Genomic DNA, 27,994 nt, shown 5'->3' with positions numbered 1-27,994 from the left:
ACATTGCCGTTTTTTCCCCTATTGTTTCTTTCTGATCAAGTCTTAGTGCTCACATATTGAGTAACTGGGAGAGAAGCCAAAAACATTCCCTTTACAAGTGATTTTAAACTATGCATGAGGTGTGTTTTTTCCTTCTGTTTCATGGAAACATCTCTGTTGTTGGCAAAAGGTTTAAGTTAGGAAAGTTGGTCTATAACTCTGCGTTGCCAAGGTTTCAAGACCAGGCCTAGATGGTCCATAAAACTATTTCCTCTTAAACAAGAGTTTCGCCTTATTGAAAACAGAGACCATGGTCATCCCATGCCTTTCCCTGATTGCTAACTCTCCCTTCTGGGGATGCACAGATGGTGGGAGGTTCAGCAGCCCTGCGTCTGCCCCTTCCTCTTGCTGGAGCTCCGGGACCTCTGTGAGGTTAGTGCTGGGCTCTGGTTTGAGGGTAGTGGTGGGGTGATGCAGAGGTGGAGAGGGGCGTTCCTGCACTTGGGACCCTGCTGGTGTTATTGGGGATACTTAGGGAGGCCTTGAAGCAGTGGGCGTCTCCTGTATCTGCTGTCATGATGGGGACTGTGCCAAGGGCAGTGTGCTTTTGGGGAGGGAGCTGCTAGAAGAGCTGATGGAGGACAAATCTGTCATGGCCCTTCCCTTCAAATCTGCTCAGGCAGGAGCATTCATACCTCAGACCTCCCCTGGGGGAGGAGATTCAAGGGAGAATCAAACAAGGGAGGCGAAAGTCTGCAAGTAATGGGGCGTCAACCAAGTAGGATTTGGCCTCTGGCTCCAGTTGGCAGGTCCCTGAAATCATATTCTGAGAACTGACTGCAAGCCCTGGCTGGAGCATTGCTCGCTCCTCACTGCTGGACAGACAGACAGTAGTGCCCTGACTCACAGCCAGCTCACAGGCAGCCAGCACCCGCCTTGCTCCTCTCTATCCCCACGCATCTCAGTGGAGGTGCAGGTTTATGAGATGATAAAGCTGCTTGGTTTGAGCCATCCCTCATCAGAGCAGTCAGTGCTGTACAACCTAGGTCTCTGCTGGGGGCTGGACCTCTGCTTTTCTTCTCAATCCCAAATTCCTTTATTTTCCCTAAATGTTTTTGGAAAGTTGTAATTGCCAGAGCTGAATAAACCTCTACAGATTATTGCTTTGACTAATTCAGCCCAAATAATATGCATGCTTAAATGAAGAGGGCTTAGCTTATATAGGAGCCAAAATGGTAAATAGGGCATTTTGGATGTTTATTTCACAAACTGTCTATAGTAGAAGTACAGGTAGTCAGAGACTAGTCCAAGAGAATGCAGTTAGCCCAGGAACAGCATTCAATTTAAGATTACTCTCGTGTCTGTTTCAAAACTACCTGGGAGAGCTCGTTGAGCACTTTAATCGAAAGCAACCTTCTCATGGGTATTTATCCTGATGCTGACAGATTGACTTAGCAACACATGGGATATAGGTCAAGGTTGCTGAGTGCATTTGTGTCTTGCATTTGAACTTCTCAGGTATGCAGGAGTCAATTACACCCACACTAGCATATGTGAAAACAAAATTTGGTCTCACCCTGGTTTTGTATGCTTGCAGCCTTGCTACAATTCTTCTGGATTTGTTCTACCATACATAAAATTCTGATCATATTTGTGATATGAACTGAGGTGAAAATATCACTGCTTGCTTTATTTTGAGGGCAGGAGGAGAGAGGCTGATGCATATCGGGCTTGATACAGACTGAAATCCAGTGATTTTTTTCCTCTCTAATTTATATGAAAGAAATACAAAAAATAAGTCTCTTACCATCTTTTTTTTTTTTTTTTTTTTTTTTTTTAATTTGTCAACTGTTGGGAAAATTTTGATACTTACAAGAGAAGACAAAATGAATCGGGGTAGACAATGTGTAGTAATACAGACTTGTGTGCTTGTGAACACAAGCAAGTTGTAACTGACCAAAGTAGTTGCCATGTCCTCCTCCTTAGTCATCTCACTGCTGTACAGCTGGACACACCTTCTGACTTGATGCATTTCAGGTGCAGATGTCCCAGGCATGATGGGATAAAAGAGATGTCAGAAATTTGGTGAGATTAGTCACTGTCTGGATGTGCTTGTTTGTGCCTTGCATAGGCTACAAAGGATGCTTAGGTGACGGCATTGAACAAATTTTCTTCTTGTGGAAGTAAAGAAAAATAATTTCTTTTAAATGGGATTACTGCTGAATAAAATAGGCCAAACAGGTACATTTTCCATATGTGCAATCTAATTGTTAATACTGAAGATGTCTGTGGAGGTGATGATTCCTGTTGGAGTCTAGTTTATCTGTACAGTGTGCTTGCACAGTCATTTTCATTGGAGTTCCAGGTATTTCATAAGTCTCTGAGTTTAGAGAGAGTGAATGGCGTACATTCATATAAAAACCTTTACATTTTGTTTGTTGGTCTGTATATGCATGTGAATGCAGGCAAGTATGCATCCTTAAGAGTCATTGTCTCTGTTGAAAGTCTTAGCAGTAATTCTGCTATTACCTCTCAGCACCTCAGAAAGGCCATGTAAAAAAAATAGTACATACATATTTAAAATAATATGTTTCACATGTTTTTTCACTTTGTCCATTCCCATGAAGGTTGGAAGCAAAATTAGAGTTGATTTCAGTGGGAACAAAGTCAAGTTTATAGTGTGGAGTTCAGACTTAAATTTCACTTCCTGTTAATATGAAGAGCAGTTCAAAGTGGTAGATTATAAAGTCTTTACCTACCATATTACTCCCTATTTTCTTTGATACTTTTGTCATTTAATAAAAAAGTCTTTCATACCTTACCTTAGAGTAATTGGAGACTGGATATCTATAATGCTCCTGCTATTTCCACATTTCAGTTGTCACCTAGGAATTTATATCTATACTTACGATAATGAGATTTAGTGGGGTCATTTACACTCTGTGAGCATTACATAAATCACCATTACCCGTTTGTATCATGTGGCTTTTACCTTTTCTATCGTAGATAAAGATTTTATACATTTTTTTACTATTCATATTCTCTTTATAAAATTCAGCATATACTATTCATTTAGACAATGACAACAACTGGAGATAATGTCAGGTCCAGTATTAGTCACTGGAGTGTGGTTTGGGGTTGCTAAATCAACAAAAAGCTAAAAGTGTAGATTGTCTTTCAGTGCTTCATTTATTGCTTTCAGATGTTAAAAAGGCTCTCGCCATACTACAAGCAATGGTTATAATCACTTACTATCACTAGAGACAGTTAAAGCAATTATGTTGTCAAAATTACATTTTAAAAATCAAAACAATAGTAAGTTGCAGTGTGATCGTTCCCTGAATGTCTTTGATAAATATCCATTTCAATACTCTTACTTATGTTCCTCCTTTTAAATTTTTCTTTTTTCCTTCAAATGTAAGTGATGAAAATCTCTCTTTTCCTACCTAAATGAATTCAGAAAGTGCCTTTTAAGCTCATAACCATGTCTTCTATAATTCTGATTTTAGTAAAGCAACTGGGTAAACAGTTTGAATCTTACACCAATTTCATTTTATACCTTTGTCTTTCTTGGCCTGGGATCTAATTTCTAGTTGAGCTGTACTTTATTACCATTTGCCCAGACATTGTGGCACACAGGAGCACTAATATTTATTGGGGTGGTGTAGACTCACACAGGCAAACATTGTATGCTAGCAGAGGAGATGAGAAACCACTACCTCTCTAGTCTTGTTCTGCATTCTTCCCTGATTTGAGCAAACTTTATCATTGCCTTCATGTTCCCAACTCTAGACAAAGGGGGTTGACTTAGGAAAACCAGACTGCACCAGGGGCAGTGGGGGCAACACATGTGCAGAGAATTGACCAGAGAATCAGAAGGAAAGGCATGCACTGACAGACATTCAAGGGATCTGAAACTCCTGATTGCATTGTATTTTGACAATAGTCCTATTAAAAGTGAATAATTTTGTGTATTATTCTTCTTACTCATTCACCTCATATAACAGGCTTGGTCCAAGCACTGCTGAAGTCTTTCCACTGACTTTTCTGGAAGTGGGATGAGATCCTCAATGCTACATTAGCTGGGTGCTTTCATGGCCAGTTGTAAAGCTGTTGTTTCATTCCACACAGCCTAGAACAAAAATACTGAAGACTCAGCCTTCAGTAGCTGGGTTCTTTCTGCCTTCTTTAGCTTGGCTCTTTTGACCAACAGAGGTACAGTAATATTACTGATAACAAAGAAACATGTCCTTATAATGATCCAATTGTTTGAGTTGTGCCAGGGGAGGTTTAGATTAGATATATTGGAAAATTTTTATCATGGAAAGGGTTGTAAAGCACTGGAACAGACTGCCCAGGGAAGTGGTGGAGTTAGCATCCCTGGAAGTGTTCAAAAGACATGTGAATATGGCTCTTGAGGACATGATTTAATGGTGAACATGGTGGTGCTGCTACACTGATGGTTGGACCTGATGATCTTAAAGGTCTTTTCCAACCTTGAGGATTCTATGATTCTGTTATAAAGTATGAAAATACTCTAATGGCATTCAGAAAGGAAATGGGTACTTTCATACTATGTCCTGCTTTGAGCTCTGTTGCCAAAAATCAAAAAAGGCTTTGGATGAACTCTCTCAGGCTTCAAAAACGGCACATTGAAATAAGTCTACTGAAATTATCTATTTGGAAATATTCAAAAATAGTTGTTAAGTTGAAATGGTGCAAGACTCTACAAAATAAAGGTATCACATCCAAGAATTAAACCCTATAAATGAAAATTGATGTACACTTTAGTAGTATCTCTCTGAGACATCTCCACATGTAATATCTTTCCCTGAATATATCTCTTTCCCTTTACAAAACTGGGCCAATGAATTTTGCCCATTAAATGCTAAATTTACTAGCTGGTGTTTGCTGAATCTGGCCCTTATTAAATGTCCAGACAAGCTTGTTGTAGTTTATTTTGTAGGATGCCTGGTTAGAACATTAAATACAACAAGGAAAAATAAAAGTAAAATGGTTCAACCCTTGCCTTACTGGGAATTTTTTTTTCCTTGATTGAATGGAAGCAGAAACAGATCACTGTTTCCAAGTGAATTATCCCAAATTTTAATATTAGATCGAATAATTTTTGCAAGGATAAATCTTACCAAGAAATGCTAATTTGTTTGGTTGGTTGGTTTTGTGATTCTGGTTCACGTGGAGTGATTACATTAGTTTCTACAAAAGGGAAGATTTAGTCGCAACATTTGTGACTAAAAGATACCTTGTAGTGTCACTCAGAAAAAGTTCTGTGTCTTTTCATTTTTACACATTATGATCAATATTTTCCCTCTGAGATTCTAACTGTAATTATTTTTAGAAGATAAAATTGTAGCCTCTAAAAGATAATATCGCATGTGAGACTGTGCCAGCCCATGACAGGCTTTGCCTCTGCCACTGGAAAAAAAAACAAGCTGTGTCTTCATTATTTTTTTTCTCTTTTTCTCATGGTCTGATGTCTTCAGCAAATTTTAAACTTATCATCAGAGTCAGCAGTGAGCTTCTTTATTTCTTAAGCAGTCTAGCAGAAATTTCCACATTAATTTTAATTACTCACAGGTTTTTAACAATCTGAGATCAGTGAAAGTCAGTATTTCCCCCAATTACTACACAGCAACAGTGATAATATCATTATAATTCCCAAGCTTAGCATTTCTCTGTATTAGACTGAAGGGAAATGGATTGTCTAAGGTACCGTGGCATATTAAGTAGGAAGTTTAGTGGTGATAGGTCTGTAATACCAACCCTGTAGTCAAATTTTTTGAGAATTGCTCAGGAATGTGTAGTTATTATAAACTTCATTTGCAGTAGTACACTCAGCAGGCTGTGATGTGTTCAGTACTGAGACTTTGGTACATTGTGTACAAAGATTTGCAATACCCCAAAGCAAAAGCTGTCAGAGTGGTTGCGGGGAAGGGTTGCCTGCTCTGTCACCCTCTCCCATTCCCGGTTTGGATTATGATCCTTGGGACATGTTTGGTTTAAGCTGTTTTGAAGTGGCAAGTTTTGTTGACTTACTGCTCCATCCAGCCCTAATCAACATCATCTGTCAGCCAGCATCCTGCCAGGCTGTTCATGTCTTCCCTTTCCTAATCTTCCTGATATTTTTAAAGCTTTGCTTACAGTTGCAGACACTTTCCCATGATGTTGAGCAAATTGGGTGAAATGTTCCATGGGTTTGATTAGGGAAAAACCCCAAAACTAAAGACTACTTTCTATCAAGAAGTGGGTTTCTGAGAGACATTCTGCTGAAAACAAAATGTTTCCCACTTGATGTGAAATGAAAATGGGTGCACTGATAACAATGCTGGGCTTTTCTGTGCATGCATCCCTTCTGCATCACCAGGACCAAAGTAGAATCCTCAGCTGGTCACCCTTGTGACTCTCTCGGTAAAGCTCAAATCTCTTGGTGCCTCAGCTCAGGAGTTGCTGGAGAAGGCAGGGTAGGTATGCAAATGTTTAGTAATGTAATTATTACGTATCAGTATTGTCATAGTGCCTGAAGAGCCCAATATATTGTTCTGAGAATCTGTGGGCGGATGCTGAAGTAATAGGAAATTACAGTGACTGTGGGTGGTAGAACTGAAACCCAGAGGTAAAAATACCATAAAATGGGAGATATTCATACTGGCAGTATGAACCAGGAACATAAACCTTTACTAAAGCATCCCCCGAGTGTTTCTGTAGAGCAGTGTTTCTTCATATTTTTAGAACTGGAGAGGCCTCTCACTTCTATGAACAAACTCTGTAGATAATGTTGCATCCCACTGTTGTTTAGATGTTGGGTAGGGAAGGCAGTGGTGTGATAGAGGAGATATGCAGCACTTATTGTAAACTGAATATTATTTTGTGAATTCATAATTTTGCTGCTTTAATTACAAACATGTTAATTAGAATATTAACAAAAATAGGGCACTGCCTCCCAGCTACAGCCTGCCTACAGACGCTTACCTCCCAGCTGCACAGGAACAAGTGTATGTGTTTCCACACATTTCAAGGACTAACTTCTGATGTCTTGTAGACCACTAGTTGAGTAACACTGATCCAGGACATACTGGGTCCTATCCTAGAGGCATCTGGCATTTACTTTTTACACATGGGTAAATTGCAGTCTTCATTGCTCAGGTGGTGGGATGTTGCATTTTACATGGGTCCAAATGACTACATGAGATGCAGAGAGTTAGATGTGTTGTATTTCAATGCCAAAGCCTTTAGTGAGTTTTATACTAAAACCCTTTTAGGTACAAAGTTGTAGCTTCTTAGAGAGAAAATCAAAACCTTTCAGTAACTTCAAACGTCAAAAAAGGGAGATATTTGCAGGCGTAATTTTAAGGATGTGCAATATGAATCAGGTTAGATTTTCATCTGTATACCTCTTTTCATATGACTGTTGTAGGTAAATTCTTATGGTACTTCAGTGGTTGTAAGTGACCCAGGCTTCTGTTTGAAAGAAGAAAGGAAAAAGTGCTTTCCACCAGTGCATTTTTGCCACCCCTCACCTACTGCGCAATGCTGGGTGACTGGTTTTTGCTAAAATAGAAAGCAGCATGCCAGCTGGATATCTTCCTGCAGTAGCTAGGTTTTCCTTGGAGGTTTCCCATCTCTATACTAACTAGGCTTGACTATGCTTGGCTTATGAGCTTTTGCAAGCATCCTTGCCAAGGTGGGATGACTGTAGGCAAAATAAGTGCAGCAGGGAGACAGAGGCAAATAAGTAGGAGTGATCAAAGTCTAGAGATTTGCTGGCAGACATGCTTCCTTCCTACGCTCTACAGCCAGTGGGTCCAGTGCTTTCCCCTTCTCCTACGTATGAATCAACACATCCAAGCAAGTCATGCCAAAGCAGGGGGTGGGTAGGAGACAGTCTTAGCACTGTGTGACAGCTGTTGTTTTGCCAATATACTCAGTAGGAAATTCAGAACAGAATTTGCCTTTTGGACCATGAGTCTCATTAAAGTTCACCAATGACACTGGAAAAGAGCAGAATTAAAAGGTTTGCTGGGGGGGGGGTTGTCTTTTTTTTTTTTGGCATTTTTTTTGTTTGTTTAATGCTGTTACAATAAAAGACACTATGTAGAGGTTATAAAAGGCTGTCGTTAAGGTTTGGTGAAGTTGTCTGCTGCCAGTCCTAGGGAGATGCTAGGGGTGGTAAAAAAGTGAGTTTGACAGCAAGAAACATTTATTACTGCATGGCAGAAAGTGCTTCCTGTTGAACTGACAGATTGGCAGAGATGCTGAACCCAATTTTCTTTAGTTTCTTCACTGGGGTTTTACAAGAGATAACTGATGTGAGCCAATAGATATAGAGTGGTGTTGCTATTCTCTTAGAGCTTCCTTATTCCTGTTCTCCTCTTCTAAATTCAGTAAAAATATGTAGATGCATTTTTACATAAAAATATGCAGTATGTATTTTACATGCATGTAAAATGTAAAAATGTATGTAAAAATGTAAAAATGCTATGTATTTTTAAGGCTTTTCTTTTGTGGCAAAGATCTTAAAAAACAAAGTGAACCCAAAACATAGAAGAAAAGCTTTTAGCTGGCACTGCATGAAATGTTGTAGTACCAACTGCAGATTTACTGGGCCATTAGAGTTTGATTTATACTTTCACATATGGGTTTGAGTGGGTTGGTCACAGCTTTTTGGTGCCTTATTTTCCATATTTTGTAACTGGTTAATCATTTCGCTCGCTGAAGTCCCTGTGCCCAACAGCAGAGTCCTACCCTTGATGGGTGGCACATTCGTATTTCTTCAAGCACGGAGCTCCTCCACAGTGTTAGATCCCCGCCTTCTCCCTCTGGTTCCAGTAATGTCTTTTCCTTGCTAGGCTGGAGGAGGAGGAGATCCTGTGCCAACTCTTTGAGCTCTCACTCAGCTGCTGCCTTCACAACTATAAATGTTACCAAGCGCCCCCGTTGTTTTCATTCTCCATCCGTATACTCTATACTCGCTTGGAAGTGAACCTTATGGAAATTTTGGTTTTGTGAAGAACCTCACAGATATTTCCACTTGAAATGCCATGGTAGCAATAACACACTGTGCTTGCAGTTTGTTGTCCACCTAGTGACCTTGAACTGCTTTGCAGTGGCTGCACAGTGAGACGCTGAGGTGGTGGGAGCTGTGCCCAAGGACCTGAGAGAGGCTGAATAAGGGCACACAGGAGGATTTTACAGGTGGGCAAATGAGAGGGAGTGCAATGAAAAAGGCACACACACATGGGTGTACAGTCTTTAGTCCAGTCAGTAAAAGCATAAAGGGTAAGATTCACGTCAACTACTGTCAGACACATATGCGGCAATTAGCCTCTGTAATCTCTGTGCACAATCACTGACAATGCAAATTTAACAAAACATTCTCCTCCACTGTCCTAAATACTGCAATCATTATTTGCAATCTCATCTCTCACTGTCCTTCTGCTAATGCAAAACCACATCAGAGTAATGTGCAAGGTGACCTGCAAAATGCATATAAACTCTGTGTCACACCACTAGAGTGAACAGCAGAATTTCTGGGATGCTTGCTGGCACTTTGTACTGGGCTTGGGCTTGCATGGGTCACCTGTACTGGAGAACCATAACCTAGATGAAAAAGTGGGCTTTGGTGGCATACAGGGGCATACATGATTCTGTTCAGTTTACCTCATGTATATAGTCTGTAGAATTCAGAGTAATGCACACAGGCATTGTGAAATAAGCACAATTATGCTCAGACTCTGTGGACTACATAAAACCTCTTACACAGATTACTTGTGTTATCTAGTTCATTTCTGGTTTTTTTTTTGTTCAGCATACTGCTTTAGCACAGTATTTTGAGGAAGAAGTTGAATTAGGGGAAGATAAAAGGCATTCTGTGGTTTCTTTTTAATTGGAGACTGGAGGCAAAGTGCCTCCAGATAATTTCTCAAAGAAAAGTCATTGTCTTCTCCCACTCTTGTCATTAATCTCTAAAATTATTGCACAATTTTTGTTTAATGTGTTAAGATTTCTTAATACGTTAAGACAATGTGGAAAGACAAATTTGAACAGGAGGGAGCATGTTTCTTTGAATGCATGATTTTTAAGTCTTTGTCTGAAGTCTGCATCCATCTTGCCAGGTGTTTTGCAGTTAAAAACTTCATGAAACTCAGTACGATTAAAAATACATATTTTTATAATGGCAATTCATCAAAAGAATTGGTAATTGATACAAATATTGAGAGTGATGGTCATTCAGATTTTGCTGAGGTGTAGATTGCTTGTGCTGAAGCTGTGTTAACATCATGGAAAACAGAGATTCCCAGCATATGGCTCATGTTATATTTGCTGTTCCACAGTTTTTTATGTGATACAAAGGACTTGATACATTCACAGTAGTGAATGTCAATGTATTCTAGTGCAGGGTATGCTTAAATGTAATACCATGCCTAAATGTATTGTAGTACATGTATATTTTGCACAGTGTATTGCACAATAACCATTATATTATTTCCACAAACAAAAATTTGGGTTCCCTCAGTCTAAATTTCTGATTCTGTAATTTAGTGTGATGTTGCATTAGTGAAGCCTTTTTTCATCAAGCAGAATCAACAGACCTAAGTTTGAAGTATGCTGTGAATCTATGGAGTCCTCACACAAGCTTTTTTGCGTGGTTTGACCCTCATTTTAGTGTGAAATAACTCACTTGGATAGCCTCAGTGAAGGACTCTCCGATTTCCAGTAAGAGGGCCACCAGCGAACTGTTATTTTCCATTTTAGTTCTGGTGTCACAGCCCAAGCAGTCTTATGGTTCTTGTCAGTACATCACTTTGAAATTTAGTAAGTCAGTGCAGGTGTATTTGTTGACAACCTGATGTTGAGCACTACATCAGAAACAGCAGCTAACTGAATGTGACAATGGCATTATTTGCAAAAACAGTTACTCTGGATTTCCCCCCCTCTCGCAGATCACTCTCACTCCCTGGATTGTTCCATATCCAGCTCAGAAGGACATGTTTATAAGACTTGTTATTCTGACTCACTGATTTTAACAGCATTACACAACTATTTTTCTGTCAGTCATGGGATAATATTGCCCAAACCATCTTTTCCTATGCATTTGCTGGTTTTGGTGGATGTTCTACTAATCAGCAAGGTGTGAAGTATTGAACGGGTATCAAAACACAGCCCCTGGTGCTGCAGAGGGTTACTTAAGCAACACTCTATAATTTAGATGCTCGATAATCAACTTGGGGCATTGCGACAGTTTGAGTTGTTTTTGTTAACAGAGATGAAATTATGGGTGTAACTAGCTGGCAGTCTTCAAACAGACTTTTGCAAGCTGTTTACTCAGCTGTCCCACGGCAACAACTGCATACGTGAAGTGAATTCTTCCAATATCTCTGCTGTGGTATATTTAATTTATCCTATTTTGCCACAGCGTGAGAGAAACAAATCTTGAAGAAAGTAGGACTCATGTCAGACGCTGCACTGCAGAGGCTGTGACACTGGCTGTGAAGTTTGACATTGTGGGTGAAGATTTTGTTAATTCGAAGGATATGCTTACTTATTTTCCACTAATTTAAACCTCCAGAATCAAAAGGAGGAAGAGACCAAAGAAAAACAAATCACAGGATGTCTAGTATATAGACAAAGATGAGTTTTATTCTTAAATCAACATGGCTGATATTAATAATAAAGCCTTCTGGAAGCAGCTACTGAGATTTGTCTAATTCTAGTTTAAACTAGTATACGTCTAATTTAAGTGGACAGTATTTGGTCCACCCAAGCATGTACTAGTTTATGAAACACTTCTAAGATAAATCATTATTTCCTTTCGTGGGAAAATCTTGTCAGATGCAAGTTGCTCTCAGTAAAATCACTTCTTACTCAAAATATAGTGATCTTAAGGTCAGAAAGACACATTCGTCTGTGCCTCCATGGTTGTCAGTCGGAAGAAGATAATGGAAAAAATATCCTTTTCTAAGTATGGACTTTGAAGACTGGTGAAATTATGTAGGACCCTCCTTTGAAAAAAATAAAAATATTAAATGAGTGATGTTGTCTCTTAATCTTACTAAAATATTTCAGAATGCTACTGTAACAGGAAAAAGATGCTCATAAAATTGATGGGAAAGAATTAGGAAAAATTTAAAACAACTTGCAAGCAGTTTTAACTGCCACTGTATCCCATTACATTTTCCCTTCCACCTCAAATGTGCTATGAAATAAAATAGCATTGCAGTTCTTCAAGCAATTGCAACAGAAAAGCGCTTGTGATAAGAAATAATATTATGGTCTGATTCAGAACTGTGCAGGGCAAAACTGACTGTAATACTTAAATACAGAGCAAACATGAAGCCCTGTTTGCTGTCCTGTGAAGCTCTTCACTAAAACAGTGTATGTGATTTGATGGATGTTGTGGTCTGAGCCATTTCTGAAGCAGGGAGGCAGGAGAGGAGAGGGAGAAGGGAGAAGGCGAGGCATTTGTAAGGAGTGAGCCCAATCGATCACTCCTGTCAGCTGCTCAGAAAATTAACTACTTTACAATTCACTGGTGTATACAATATATCATATTCCTCAACTCCAGATTAAAAAGGTGTAGCACTGCTGCAGTTACGGATGAGACTAGCTCACTGTCTCGGGCTTGTGATCAAGTTTATTTGAGCGTGCGCAGCTGGTTTTGAATTTTTTTAAAAAATAACTCAGAAAAATTTTAGAGGGCTGCTTTCAACATTGTTTTTTAAAAGCTGGTAATGTCTAGACTGATTTCTTACACTGCAGAAGACATTGAGTGTCCTTTTCGCTACAAAATGTTCCTTGTGATTCATAGGTCCTGGACACCTGGGTCCCTTAAGACCTGGAGTACTCGAGCTACAGATTTTCATTGTCATAAAGGTGATAAAATGTATAAACCTCAAAAAAAAAGTCTCTGGCTGGCTTCTGACAACTCAAACACAGCCAGATGCGATGTTAACTGGCAGTGCTGGCATGGACTCAAATGGAGGGACATGTCCAGGTTCTCAGATGACATGCACCAGCAGCCCCCGGGCCAGCCACCATCCAGCCGGGAGGGAAGGGCAGGGGAGGGGGGATGCCTGCCTGCCTGCCTGCCCACCTGCCCTGCCCACCTGTCTGCCACACTTTGTCTGCCAGCACTGACTCTACAGAAAAAAACAAATAAGCAGCAAAAGATATGGGCTCCTTAGCTTTACTTTTCTTTGTGAACAATTTATGAACTGCTTTTTGATGGCTGAACAGTCATTTATAAACCAAGGAGAGATGAGACACAAACAAAATGAGAAGAAAAAAAAATCAAATAGCCAGCCACTCAAATTCAGAATAACTGTCCTGCCAGGTGATGATGGAGTTGCTTCAGACTTCCTCTTTGAAGATGCATAGCTTGCTGCGCTGGCCAGTGAAGGACTGAATTTATTAGCTGCTGAGGGACCAGGGGTACCTCATTTAGAAGAGATAAAGTGGCGTTCACAAGGAAAAGTTGTGAGAGAGAACTTTTCTGTCCCAAAAAAAGAAACTCCTTTATTGAGTCCATCTTGGTCAGTGCTTTGAGGTAGCACAACTGCTGAGCTAAGAAGGAAAGGATATCAGAGAAAAGAATTATTTCTTAAACTGTAGAGCAAAGTACATCCCTACATACATGCCCATGGTTCTGCCTACAACCCTATGTACGTGATCTATTTATCTTAATAATTAGGTCTGAGAAGAATTATACATTCACTGATTTGTTAGATGAGTTTTATCATTAGATTTTTGTTTACATGACATTAACTGCCCAAAGTAACCACATAGTTAAAGCTTTTATATATATATATATATATGTATAGTTTTTTTTATTGTCTGTTCCTAGATGTAAGTAGAGTTATTGCCTCTAATAAAGCATAAGAAGGTAGACCTTTATTGCATCCTGGGGACTCACAATGCCATCAGCAGGGAAGAGTGAAAAGGAGCAATACTGTTCCCTGTTTGTAAGCAAGTCAGCTCTTAGACTGTGCTTCTGGCTCTGCCACTAATGGTTTCTCTGATACTGGGGCAATCTAAGAGTTTTAGTTCACCGATCTGTAAAGTGGGTCTCCCACCACATTTAGTAATATTGCTTTAATCTTTAAAGCAGTGTGAGGTGCAGCAGCATGGATCTATGCAGAGAGGCCTGGCAAGTTTGGTCTGATGTTTACAAAATGCTTTGGGATTCCTGGAAAGCAAGAAGGCTTGTTGTTCAATCACAGCAGATTGTGTCACCGATTCCCAGGCCAGTTGCCTCATAGACCTGAATGAACCAACCAACAGCTCAGAATATAAAATATTTTAAGTAGCATGAAATTGTGCTTGCTACTGGGGAACACTGATAAAGCTTCCAGCAAAGCCAGACTCTCTGATTGCTGGCTCCCTTCTGCCTGCTCCTGTATGAAGTGGTGGTAACCCTCTCCTAGGTTAGGTCTTTGCTAGACGGGTCTTTATTTTCCTTTGGTGTCTTCCTGATGTTTGAGTGAGCAATATGATTACATGAGAGTTTATTGAAAACCCAGGCTGCTGCTGTACTAAATAAAATTAATGCAAGCCCAGAATTGTATAGGATAGCTTTGCATTTAAATTTAATAGTTTAATTTCACATTATGCTGTTATACATAGCAGATTTTCTGCAATGTGACAATAAATGCTTGTTTCTCTTCTTTTTCTGCTGTTGGCAATGTAATACCTGTAAACTTATGTTGTTTTTCTTTGGGGCAGTTGCTTATATCTATGATGGCAAGGAGTAAAACATATTGAAACAGTCATGGTTACAATATTTATAGATTCTGAATGCATGCTAAATTGGAAGCAAAGGATAAGCAGAATTACATTTGTTTTGTAACACTGTACAGTTAAAGGCCAGAACCATTCCTGCCAACGCATCTGCAAATGTTTTAGCTCATAGCTGAGAGTCAGAGCAACGTTGCTAAACATGGGTGGATGGTGTAGTACAGCCTGAGTGTCACCCGCTGAACGAGTAACCCCACAGAGAATCTGGCGGGAGTAATTAATGAATCCATTTGGAAAAGTCAGTGCCCTTCAATTAGCCTGAATGTAGCAAAGCAGATGGGATCCCATCCTCCAGGGACAAAATTGAGAAAGATCCTAAGAAATACTGCATTGGACTGATTTATCTGGATAATTATAAGCCTCATTTGCACAAAACTGTTCAATATGGTTGCAGTGAGAAAATTAAGAATTTATAAAATGTTGATAGGTGGTCTAAACTATCAGTGGTAGTGGAATCATCTGTCCAGCTTTGATTAAAGGCTGCTTTGAGCTTATTTGCAGTAGAAACATTCACTGCCATCCTAATTAGATATGGTGTCCTGCCTTAAACCATCCTGCCAGAATTCAGAAGGCAGAAGAATAAGTCTAAAGAAACATAAAGAAGAAGAATTAAAATATGCAATTTTTCCTTAAACATTCAGTGGTGGAGGAGCAAAATGAGAAGAGTAAGAAAAGAGCATTTGAGAGCATTTGTGTCTTAACCTTATCACAAGGAGTCTCATTTTTAAGTTAAAGCACTGCAGGACTTGCTTGTATGAACAGGAAGCCACGCGTGTCTTTTATGAACTAAACTGGAAGCCAGTACAACTATATTGGAACTGTGTTTATGTATGATAGAAAAGGAAGCTGGTTGGCTTATAGAAGCAGCAAGAGAAAAATAAACACTGTTTATGACAGCACTGGAATTGCGTAGAAATTATGGCCCTCAGGTTCTAGGGCTGAGGGATTTTTTTGGCTATAGGGAAATCGCACTCCAGCATGATGGACTTTCTACATATTTTATGTTTTCAGAAACACTTCAGGTCAGATAGCTCCATGAAGCATTTTGCACAACATTTTCTGAATTTGGAGCTTCAGCCGTCAGAAGTCTGAGACTTTTTAACAAGTGACAAAGAAAACCCATAGTCCCACATAGGCAGAACAAAGAAGTGCCCTCACCACTCTTCCAGCCCTCCTAACTCAGGGCATTTCTCTGCCGTTGGAAGGCCAGTCTTTTTCCCCCCTATTTTCTTCCTCCCCCACAAATATCACTTTTTCAAAAATGACAAGTGTTGGTGGGCACCACCCTTCTTGCCTTCTTCTACCCCATCCAGCAGCCCTGTGATATATTAATGTGCTGGTTTGAACACTATTGCCGTTGAACTAAAAATTCAAAGTGCATTCAACTGTTTTAATCAATTAAAAAATTCAGTTCTGGGCAGAATGTCAGACATAACTAATACTTTTAGGGCATGGAACTGGTGGCGGCAAAGCAGTGTGACTCTGGTTGTTAGCCTGCCTTGAACATTCACTGGTGTGCATAATGTGTGCTGTTAGATTTTTTTATTTTAGTTTTTTCTTTTCTTACCTCAGAAGGCCTGAGATAATGCAGTGATGAGTGCACTGGCTGGAACGGTGGGGGTGGGATGTTCTACTCCTAGTCATCCTCTCATCCCGACAGCAGGCGGTCTGAGACTGGCACAGTTTGGCCTGTGACTGCACCTTCTTGCCCTCTGCTGATAAATAAGCAGGCTAATTGAATTAATAAACAGAAAGCTCTTTTCCCTGCCAACTGGAGCACCATCAAAATGTGTGATAAATTATCTGTCAATGCTTTAACTGCAGGGAAAAAATGAAAAAATTAGCTGCCTCAACATTTCCTCTCCAACTCTTCCCTTTCCCCTTCCCCCATCCACCCAAGCACCCAGTTTGGTTTGCCTCCACCCTCCTTGCCCCTTGTCTTTTCTCCTTTGGCAGATCTCCAAAGTAACAGCGAGAGAGTCATTAATTTAGCCAGGCCGCTAATGGGTTATTAAGGCTGTAGGCGGAGGTGGGATGCAGACGTTCCTGTAGCTCACTGGGAAAGAGGGACAGAGGCAAGTTTGGGGCAAGACTGCCTGTGTCTCAGCTGCCAGTGCACAGCAATCTCTTATTGTGACCTCCTGTGGCTGAGACAGAAGGCACACATGAGGGGCAATGAGGGGTGCAATCAAACTGGAAGGGATCCTGTTTAATATTTGCAGCTGTGACACAGACAGTGTGATCAAGTGCATCCGCAGGTTTGCAGATGGCACCAAGCTGAGTGGTGCAGTTGACGCACCTGAGGGACAGAATGCCATCTAGGGGAACCAGGACAAGCTTGACAAGTGGGCCCATGGGAACATTATGAGGCTCAACAAGGCCAAGTGCAAGGTCCTGTAACTGCGTTGGGTCAACCATCAGTATCAGTGCAGGCTGGAGGGTGAAGGGATTGAGAACAGCTCTGCCAAGAAGGACTTGGGGGTACTGGTGAATGAAAAACTGAACATGACTTGGCAATGTGCTCTTGCCACAGCTGTATCCTGGGCTGCATCAAAAGCAGTGTGGCCACAGATCAAGGGAGGTGATTCTGTCCCTCTACTCTGCTCTCATGAGACGCCACCTGGAGTACCGTGTCCAGCTCTGGGGTTCTCAGCACAGGAAAGACATGAACCTATTGGAGTGGGTCCAGAAAAAGGCCACAAAGATGATGAGAGGCTGGAACACCTCTCATGTGAAAACAGGCTAAGAGAGATGGGGCTGTTCAGCCTGGAGAAGAGAAGGCTCTGGGCAGACCTTATTGCAGCCTTCCTGTAATTAAAGGGGCCTACAAGACAGACGAGGACAAACTTTTTAGCAGGGCCTGTTGTGACAGGACAAGGAGTAATGGTTTAAAACTGAAAAAGGGTAGATTTAGACTAGATAGAAGGAAGTAAGTTTAAAGAAGATTTTTTACGATGAGAGGGGTGAAACGCTAGAAGAGGTTGCCCAGAGAGGAGGTAGATGTCCCATCCCTGGAGATATTCAAGGTGAAGTTGGACTGGGGGTTTGAGCAACCTGATCTGATTTAAGATGTTCTTGCTTGTTGCAGGGAGGTTGGACTAGACAGCCTTTGAAGGTCCCTTCCAACTCACATTGTTCTATGGTTGTATGATGTCTCATAAGACAAGGCATCAGGAAACCTTACATTGACTTGTTGGCATGCCAGACAAAAGGGGGAACTTCATCATAACCACTAAGGTCACAGAGGTGGATAGTACCTGAGGCTTTTTTGTTTCAAAAGAGTGGAAAATGATGAGACAGAACAGGCCAGTGACTTTCATAATACAGTCAGAATGTCCCTGCCATCATATCTTAAAGCGATGTTCCCTTTTGGAAATAACATTTATCTATGTAGAATCCCTCAACAGCCCTAAGTAACAGAAGACGAGAAAGATTTTGCTGCTTCAGACTCTAAGTAGGAGGTAGATAATTGAACTTTCTATGGTATTACTTTGATTTCCAATGTGCTTGTGTAAGTGCTTATGTGCCTTTGCTGACCCGGTCTCTCATCACCACATCTCCTCTGTAAGTTTCCCAGTAAGCAAGATGGAAAAGCTTCCCAGTCCTTCTCTTTCCAAAGCAGCAAGAAATGGGAGGTGCTGTGGAGTCTGAGATGGGAATGAGATCACAGTGTTATGTTCTTGTTCAGAACATGACATTTTTTCTGGTGCATATGTCAAATGAATCAGGCAATGTTGGTGTCAGGAAGATGGATAATGCTGTCTGCAAGGCAGGGAGAGGAGACAGGAAGAGATGTTAAGCAAGATGGTATTTATGCCTTTCTCCCTCACTCAGTAGAAATACAGAAGAAATATTAAAAAAAAAGGAAGATAAAGTAATAGCAGGAGCAACCAGATCCCTGTTGTGCTTTTAGGAAGACTCATTCATGCTGTGAAGGACAGTGAGCACAGACCAATAACTGGTGTGCAGGAATTGCCTGTTCCTGGGATGCTGGCAGCTGCTTCTGGTATGTGGGGAGGCATCTGGTTCTAGCATCACCCCAGTCCCATAGAGGATGCTCACTCAACACATAACTTTCTACCTCCCTCAGGGTGCAGGGTGCTTTGTGGCCCCTCTGTCCATCTGTCCCCAGGCAGGTCACCTCTGTCAGGAATTCTCCCTTAGGCATTTATTTCTGCCCTCTTTCCACTGGGCAGGAGGGACAGGTTAGAGTCCACAACCAAGCAAGGCAGGATATGCTGTACCTGTCACTTGGTGCTGGAAAGGAAATCCTGCTTGTGTGACAGCCACCGCAATTGTGGGTCTAGCCAGGCCCCTGACCTGTGCAAATTTGTTCTGTATCCTGTAGTACATGCTGTAGGAAAGCCAAATCCAGCTGTCCAGAAATGGCAGGATGAGTCCATGTCTTACCAAGCAGGCAGCATCATTTCCTTCCCTGGGAAGGTTGTTTTTTTGGTTTGCTCTAACATGTTGCTCTGAGAAGTAGCATTGCTGAAGAGTAAGCATGCCATGTGCAAGAGAGTAAGCTGCCGAAATATTGCATTTCATATATTGCTGAGCCACTGGGAGTGTGTGGGGACGCATTCCTAGCCCTTTCAAACACGATGTAAAGCCCATTAGTGTAAATCACTAATTCCAATAAAAAAGAATAGTTGAGGGCCTCATTTTTCATATCTCGTTTCACACTGTAGATATACTAAAGTGTTTTAAAAGACCTTGTGGCACTGATAGAGTGGCTAGCTGGTATCTGGTAGAAGGTTGAGATGTTGCTGTTCTTGGAGCCTCAAGTGGCTTTGAAATTCAATGCGTCTGACCCAAGATACGGCTGTTTGAAAGCAGATGATATATGCGAGGTGGTGAAAAACAAGGCAGCAACTTGAGCTGCCTACGAATGAAGAGATGGTGTTGCAGGTGAAGAACAAAGGGGGCACAGTGGAAAGCAGCAGCCTGAGGGATGGAGTTGGGGACCATATGGGGAAAGGTGGGAGGGCATAAGACACCTTACATGGGGGTGTAAAAGGACAGAACATATCAACACTGATATGTTCAATGCTGAATATTCATGATATCCATTCAGATAAGTCTCAGCATAGATTATATTTATTTTATAACAGTGAAACTTGACACTAAGTGAACCTCTTCACAGTCTTTACAGTTTGTATCTGTGTACTACATGCCATATCTGAGTGTATTATTTAAAAAGCTACTAGTCACTATGTTTTCATAGCTAGATAATTGAAAGCTGTCTGCTGAATTAAAATACCATTTTCATTCTTTTGGATTAGATGATGAAATAAAGCTTTAAAAAAACATGAAATAACCCATAAGAACACTCTCATTTTTTATGTTCCTGTACTGTACTTTATATTCTAGTAATTTCTTCAGAAAAAAAAAAGAATCCATGAATGCTTTAAAAATGTTTCAGGAATCACTTAACTTAAGAAACAAAGTAGAAAAATAACTTCACCTGAAACTACGTGGTAATAAGACAACGTCTAATTACCTGCATTGAATTCTTCAGTCAGGCCAATAGGCTAATGAACATCAGTACTCTTTCACAAAGAGCCCTGGGATCTCTAATGGCTGTAAGTGGTCAGGGCTTCAGTTTTACATTTCACAGTCTGCTTGAAACACATAATCTTGAAACAAAATCTACAGACCAGATCGTGTCCTCTATGCTCTGTGTGTGTGTGCGTGTGTGTGTGTGCACACATGTATATGTGTATACGCCCTTGAGCACTGCACATCTGGGATGAAATCAAAGGACTTTTGAGTGCACATGTATCCGATTTCTGGCTTGCTGGTAGCCCTTTAAATGTGCTGGGTTTAATCCAGGAAAAACGAGTATTCAAAAATCACACCAGCGAAGGAAAAAATAAACCCCCAAGTTTTATGTACTTGGATGGCATTTTTCTTTGAATATGAATGACTTAATCATAATCAGCCTTAGTGAGAGGTGGCTGATGAAAGTTCAGAAATCTTCTGACAGGAAAGACTTTGAACCTGCCTTTCTTGTGTCCTTGGTGTGTGTATTATGCTTCTGAGAAGGACAAGGAAAACAAGCAATATGCATTGTTGTCCAAAAAAATGACGTACTCATTAAGGGGTCTCAAGGCTTCAGAGCAGTATTCTGTAGAGAGAGATTTTTGTGGTGCTAATCCCATCTGATCTCTGAATACAGATTAAAATACCCAAACTCACAGTGTTCCTTGTAGTGTTATAGAGTGCTCTGATTTGAGGATTTGCTTCATATCTGGCTTGTATAGGAAATTCCTCAACTTCCTCTGAAATCAATTCCCGCTTTTCTCATTTAATACATTAATAAACGTTCATTGTGTTCTCAGGCAAGATATATATATATAGCAATGCAAGCATGGTACAAGCATTTCTCGCTTCCTTTGTAGTAGAAGATGGGAACATGATTTTAGAAACTTAGTTAGAGTGTCTGCTTGCAGGAGTGAGGAAGACATGAGTTCCAGCTCCTCTGCCAGAGGCTTTGCCAAAGTGCTTTATATCCAACGTGAAGAAAGAATCTGTGATCTCTTGGCTTGGGAACGAGCTGTAATATGGACATTAGAAAATAGATCTAGAAGATGGGCTGTACAGACTTAAGTCCCCTCAAGCCCAAGTTTTTCCACTATCTGTCAGAGTGCAACTAACACTGAGTGATTTTATTGCCACCTCCTATGTCTGTGTTTTCCACAGGTGACAATCTAGCATGCCTGGGAATAGCCCATACGTTAATCTGGCAGAGACAGTGAGCAAAAGACTGTGTATTTGGAGAATTAGAATGGTGATTTGTTTTGTCCTTGCCTACTGATAACAGGCTGTCATGGCTTAACCCCAGGTGGCAACTCAGTCCCACACAACTTCTAGCTCACTCTCCCGCAGTGGGATGGGGGATTGATTTGGAAGGGTAAAAGTGAGAAAACTCATGAATTGAGATTAAGACCGTTTAATAAAGACAAAAGTAAAGCAAAAGCTGTGCATGAGCAAAGCAAAACAAGGAATTCATTTACCACTTCCCATGGGCAGGAAGGTGTTCAGCCATCCTTGGGAGAGCAGGGCCCCTCAAGCGCAATGGTTACTTGGCAAGACCAATGTCAGCACTCCAAATGTCCCCCTCTTCTTTCTTCTTCCCCCTACTTTATATACAGAGCATGACATCATATGGAATGAAATATCCCTTTTGTCAGTTGGGGTCATCTGTCCTGGTCAGCTGTTCCCTCCCAACTTCTTGTGCACCTACCCCCATCCTGCTTCCTGGTGGGGCAGTGTAAGAAGCAGGAAAAGCCTCGTCTCTATGCAAGCACTGCTCAGCAATAATATTTCAGTGTATAATCAACACTCTGTTTAACACAAATCCAAAACAAACAGCCCTATACCAGTTACTATGAAGAAAATTAACTCTATCCCAGACAAAACCAGCAAACAGGCACAGGCAATTAATCCCCAAAGTGTCAGGCATTTTGCTGTCAGAAACTTGCCTCTCCAGGGGTAGGTAGCAGGAAAGTAGCAGCTTTTCTTTTAGACTCTGGCACACAGTGGGGAAATCAGTCAGAGAAGTTGGTTGTATTTTTTGGATCCTTCCATTGGTATTGTATGTTGAAATTATATGACACCATTTGCCTGTAATAAATCACTTTGCTGTCTGTTGTGTGATTACATAATTAAATATCCCTTGTCATGGATACACATGCAGGGATTGACTTAGACTTGGTTTGATTTTTTGAACTTCACATTTCCTGGCTCCTGTGAAAATCAAATCCAGTTGTTTAATATTGCACTGAGAAATGATTCATGCAAGAAATAGTATATAGTGAGAAGTACAAACCATTCTTTGAGTGTATTTTCTGTTTTGATTATAATTTACTTGTTCAATAAAATGCATGTAGAATAGGAAGAGAATTTAGTATTTTTCTCTTTCTAATCCTTAAAAAGATGGTGCATTGCAAAAGGATAATGATACTTATCTCCTTTGCAAGGTGCTTTGAGATGAGCAGAACGAAATTGCTGGGTGAAGATGGGATGTAAACTCATGTATGTTTTCTGCTGTCCCTGGAGCCCTGGCTGTTCTCAATAAAATGCCATCACCAGAAGATGGCAGTTCCGTCAGAGTACCCTTGGGCCACCCTGGCTTCGACCTGCACTGGATTACTTAAGACTGGCAGTCATCCTGAGAGGTGTCACTGGGACTGATGTCAGCAAGCAACGTGGCTGCTCAGAGTTCCTCTGTGCCCTGAGTTCAGGGACGCTGAAGCAGCTCTTGCAGCTGACCCGTCCTTGAGCAGCATGGTGTCTATTAGCTTTATTGCTGTTTTGATTGTTTGCAGTTGATTCTTGCTGCTTTCTGCTGAAGTTTAATTCAGTTTGCATTTGGAAGTACAAGGGAACAAATCTGTTGTTTTTATTAGAGGCTGAGCTGCACTGAAGGCTGGATGATGATCCATTGTTCATGTTGTTACAAAATCTGACTAAGTAGGGAAAAAAGTATAAAGGGAGGGAAAAGTATAATTCAGATATGCCAAACAACCTGCGAATAGTTAGAAGATTAGCAATTCGGCACTGTTTACTGGAGAGTTGTGAATTAAATGTATCCCTCTTTTCTCTTTACATTAGTGTAATGTGTCACTTCAGTTCCAGATTTTACGTCCTTCGCACACCTCTCACTCCTCCTTTTGTCAGTAGGCAGGACTGTATTCTACTGCACAAGAAATGTAGGAGAAAGCATTTAATGTGGCATCAGAGACTTTCTAATCACCAGTATCTGAAATGTGCTCATAAGTATCTGCAGTTCACTTATTGAGTGAAGATGAATCGCTTCCAATTTGCTTTTATAAATGCGAGTGGAACATTTGCAAAGAGTGGTTTCTGTTATTTACACTGTGAAATGCTTGTCAGCAGCCAACTGTAAAAGACCTGAGTGACATTTATGCTAAGTTCTCTCCTTGCAGTCACAGTTGGAGGGAAGGATAAAATTCATTGTGGTGCTCTGAAATGCGCTGGGTGAAGTTCTGTTCACAGCTTTAGCTGTTGCTGGCTTAACTCTGTGTATTCATCTTGGGTATGATGCTTAAAATAAAAAGGAAAACTTGACTATTGCAGATGAGAAAACAATACTAGTGCCACTGAAATCAATAGTATACTTGCCATGAAGTTTGGCTAATCAAGATCATTACCCTGAGGTTTCTCCCTAATTGCAGATGTGTGGGTATGCTTGATGTCTGTAATTTTTTCTGTTTCCCACTGCTCTCTAAATTCTTCTGTCCCCTGTGGGGAACTTATTGCATCCCTGTATAATAGGGACTAGAATCACAGTCACTAGTGCAAGAAAATATCTTTGAGATCATATTTCATGCGCCTACAGGGGTTTGATATAATCTCCCGATAAGAATGTACCAGACATTAAGCAAATAATACAGCTGGTCTTGTCTCTTCCTAATTTAGTGGGATTTGGGCATGCAAACCAGAAGGGAAGAGAGCTTTTTTTCTGAGTGCAGCAATGCATACTTATTTGGAACAATTCAATTCTATTCAAAACCAGCATTCCATGTCTGTCTCAACCTAAAATTCAGCCGGATGTTATAACAGCTTATTGTTTGATGCAAGCACAGACCACCTGCAAAATCAAAGGAGATTTTTGTAATTTCTCCACTGAGAGATAAATGGGAGAAAGTTGTAGTTTATAGTCATATATAGATTATGGCACATAATATAAAGATATAACTCTATGTTTACTGTAAACAGTATAAAGATGTATTAAACATTATAAATATTAATATACAAATGAAACCCATAAAATTATTTGCACTTTTAATTGTGGGAAAAGCAATCTCCAAATTTACAGTTTTCTTTATCCTTCTTTGCTTCTTTTAACAAACTGAAAAAAATTGCTACCTGCTTTTCGCTCAAAATTTTTGAGAAAGAAAGGTGGGGCAAAACCCAGGGCAACTTTGAAATACATGTCACAATAAAGAAAAATTAGAAAGCAGTAAGATTCTAAATTGCAGAAGTGTTAGGGAAGCTGATACTGTTTTTCATTCATGATCTCAAGTGCTTGTAGCCCATTTTTGGTTTGCCCAGAGATGTTCAATGTATAAATTATGATCTATGTTGATAAAAGGAAGCATCAAGCAATTCACTGCACCATGATGTCAGGCTTTAGATAGAGGAAGCACTGTGAAAACTCTCGATTTCCAAAAAAAACAGTATTCCAGGTACAATGATAACTTCTTTGAGGTGTTAACTTCATATGGCATTCAGTGGGGTGGCTTCAGAGTAATTGTGTCAATCAGGGACATTGCCATGAGTACAGGGAACACAACACTCAGGCCTGTGAAGCACTAATATCCACTGTTGCTATTTCCTCTTAAGCATCAAAGATGACAGTTTATGTGCATCTGGTTTCCTGTAGGATCAAAGAGGAATTTTATTTATTTACTTGATCAGAGGCAAAGCAGGCTGTTCTCTGTGAAAGATTTCTCTTTTCTGTGTCGCTCGCAGCCATTTATTGAAATGTCATGACTGAGTGGAAATCAGCTGTAACTGATTCTGGTCACTATGTTACTTTCATAAAATAATAATTAAAATAATCAGTGAGGGCCAGAAGCCAAGTAAGATGAGCACCTGCATTTCCTCTGGGCTTGAGAATGGTGGAGATTTTTTTAAAAATTATCCTATAAAAAGGAAGAAAAAAGGGGTTGTGCCCTAAAAATCACTGCTATGAGGTTAGCAGAAATTTCAAGTTTCGGTGAAAACAGATCTGAGTAGCAAATCTTCTGTTTTCAGTCCCAGTTTGTGAACTGCCAGGTACTGCAGGCTCTGGTGAAGTTGGTCACACAGTTCCTGAAAACACTGAACGGCTGCAGGATTAAGTCCTGGGTTATTATTTCATTCTAGAGGGGACTTGGTAATGTCGTCAGTCCAGTAAGCTGAATTTTTATGCCATCTTATTTTATTTGACACTAAACCAAAACAGATGTTTGCAATTAACACACATAAAAGGAACAACAATAAAACTGCAGCCTGCCCTTCAAGCACTACACATACTCAGTGCAAAGAGTTTACCAAGTTCTGGTGATTTTCCCTCCCTCTGCTCTAACTAAAACATCCATATTGATCTCACTGAAGACCAAACAAACAAACAAACAAAATGTTTATCATTCCCTGAATGTTTCTGATGGGCAGCAGTGACTGGTTAATGGAAGATTAACACTGCTCTGGATGAATGCGCGGACAGGACTCTCGCTGCTGAGGAGCTGACCTAAGCATGAAGCTAAAGGGAGGCGATGGCTGTTGCTGCCCTGGGACAGGATGATGTAGAGAGCTTGTTTCTTACCACGACTGGGATCCAGGGCAGCTGGTCCACCCTCCCATTGGGAACAGTGAACAAGGAGCTTGTAAAATACACAGACCAAATGGAAATGACCCCTATTGACTGAAACCAGCTGCATGTCAGACCTCTCACTGTCTCTCTTGATTTGCTATCTCAAATAAATGGATGTGGTAGATGGGGCTATGAAAAGAAAACAAAATAATTTATTCTCCTTGAAGTCGTGCCACACTAATAAGTCTCAGTTTTTACAGCTGAAAAAAAAATGTTTATTTGCAGATTAGGTTTTCCCTCCTTTTTTTTTTTCCCCTTTGAAAATCTGCAGTTTAGAATAAGCCATATTTGGTTTCAGCGGTCTTTGACAAATATAGAGTTGGTAGATTTTGTTAGGTATTCATCACATAAAACTGCTGGCTAATGAGAGCTTGTTTATTTTGCATTTAGATTCAGAAAACAAAGTTACAACAGCTTTTGTTGGTGCTTTGGCTTAGATGTGCATGGTGGCTCAGCTCCATGAAAAAGATTTTAGTGCGTTTTGAAGAAGCATGACATGGAGAAAGACTTGGCTTATTAATGTGTTTTTTCCCATATTTTTCCTAATACACTTCTGGGTAACGCCAGTTATTCTGAGCATTGTGAAGAGCTGCTTGCAGTAACCAGGGTAGCACTTGAATCTGGAAATGTCAAGGACAACAGCTGCTCAAATCCTCCCTTTGATACCCAGGATGTGTTACTGATATGGATATTAGATTGACCTCTGTTCTGACTTTGGAGGTAGGATAGGAGGTATTTAACCTCACTGCCACAGTCACCTTGATCTCTGTTTGAGAAGATTGTCAGGTTGTGACACATGTCATGGTGTGGTTATGGTATGATAGACTTTCTTAAGGAAACTTCTTAAAAGTCATCAGTCTATATTTCCTTCATGCAAACTGAGGCACTGATGTGTTTTGCAAATATATCTTTTTGTAAAGTCTTATTCAGTTGATCATCAGTGAAATAAGTCACCAAATTTGGATTAATGGATCTATTAGAATGTCTCAATGAAATGACCTTCATGACATCTGCAAAAACATGTGTGATACAAAAATTTGAGGATGACACTTTAATTTCATCATGTTACTTCTTTTTGCCTTCCACAACCTTCTTTTTTTCCCCCTCTATTTCTCTTTTTTTCTTTCTCCTTAAGAATTTGTTTCTTCCTCACTCAGAGTTGTACAAACCCAGTAGGGTTATAGCTTTGAACACAGAAGCCTTTACCTGTGTCCTTGCAGTGTTGCAACAGACAGCTGTTATTTCAATATAAAGCAGATTGAAATTCCCATCTATAGGTTCTGAGTGTCCCAGTAGTCACCCTTTTTGCTTTGAAGACAGAACCAAAATACAGTTCAGTCTGGTCAGTTTTCCTCTATTGGTAGATTTTAGTCACATTGGCTTGGAGGATCTTTTGACCATCAGCTGTGACCCACAGATATTGCTACAGGGAAAGGGACATCTCTGTGCCTCCTGCTGCTGCTGTTTCTTACTGGCTGTTGTATGGTGGCATATCTTACTGAAGAAGTCTCTGCTGTGAATTACAAGGTGGTTGATGGGTTATTCAAATCTGGCATTAAGTGAGACCATGGGCCTCCTTCCTTCCATTTTTATCTTATCATTTTCTGATAATTACTTGCAATACTAAGAGTAAATCACTTGATTTCTTTGAAAATTTAAAGAGTTGAAGTCTTGAGTGGCGGCCTGTAAATAATTTTCTATGTTGAGCCAGATGAAGAACCGTTGATGCAAAGGAGATTTCCACGGCTTTAGAAGAAGCTTTTCTCCTAGCCAACATCTGTCAGGCTCTACCTTCAGCACACCCTTCCAGGATGCCAG

At 40.4% G+C, this 27,994-nt stretch overlaps 1 protein-coding gene and 1 long non-coding RNA gene across 10 annotated transcripts in view; one reads left to right on the top strand and one right to left on the bottom strand.

Annotated features, from left to right (window-relative positions):
- Positions 1 to 27,994, top strand: part of CREB5 (cAMP responsive element binding protein 5) — a 255,401-nt gene that overhangs the window by 211,635 nt on the left and 15,772 nt on the right. The window lies entirely within an intron of this gene.
- On the bottom strand, positions 13,305 to 17,910 carry LOC116794994. The gene is made up of 3 exons (XR_004359941.1): positions 17,845 to 17,910; positions 16,358 to 16,505; positions 13,305 to 13,560 (listed from the first exon to the last, which is right to left on the bottom strand). It is a non-coding gene; the product is annotated as an uncharacterized LOC116794994 (long non-coding RNA).

Source organism: Chiroxiphia lanceolata, chromosome 1, assembly GCF_009829145.1.
Source record: "Chiroxiphia lanceolata isolate bChiLan1 chromosome 1, bChiLan1.pri, whole genome shotgun sequence".
NCBI lineage: Eukaryota > Metazoa > Chordata > Aves > Passeriformes > Pipridae > Chiroxiphia > Chiroxiphia lanceolata.
This window is presented reverse-complemented; position numbering and strand designations above follow the sequence as displayed.